The sequence below is a fragment of the Arachis hypogaea genome, chromosome 16 (genome assembly GCF_003086295.3).
Source record: "Arachis hypogaea cultivar Tifrunner chromosome 16, arahy.Tifrunner.gnm2.J5K5, whole genome shotgun sequence".
NCBI lineage: Eukaryota > Viridiplantae > Streptophyta > Magnoliopsida > Fabales > Fabaceae > Arachis > Arachis hypogaea.
In genome coordinates, this window is record NC_092051.1 from 124946364 (window position 1) to 124946957 (window position 594).

Below are 594 nucleotides of genomic sequence, written 5' to 3' on the forward strand. Positions count from 1 at the left end.
AAACCTCTCATGGAACCATGTGAACTGGACCGTCATCTGCTTGACTTTATTCGGTGGCGGTAGCTCACCAAATAATTCCTGAAACCACTCCCACACTGGTCTTCCGTCAGGAATGAACTGGTGAAAGTCAGCAAGGCACCCACTAACGACCTCCCCATCAACGGGCAACCCCAGCTGATACGCCACATCTTGCAGCGTGATGGTGCATTCGCTGAACAGCATGTGGAAAATGTTCATCTCAGGATGCCACTTCTCAATGAATGCGCTCAACAGAGGCTCATCCACCCAGAACCAATGACTATTCAGTCTAGCCAAGCGATACAAACCCGCAGTTTTCAAATAAGTCCTGATCCGATCATGTAGAGACATATTCTGTTTCTCTTAGCACTACAAATACACCTAGTCGGCTAAATCATGTAAACAATATTATATGATTCTAATCAAATGTTAACGGATAAATATGTAAACTATTTATTATTTATAAATTAAATAACTGACAGATAAAAGTCTAACATCGTAGTACCATAAAAAAATAATTCAATACTAATTAAATTTTAACACGTAAATCTCTACCATATAAATTATTTATAAATT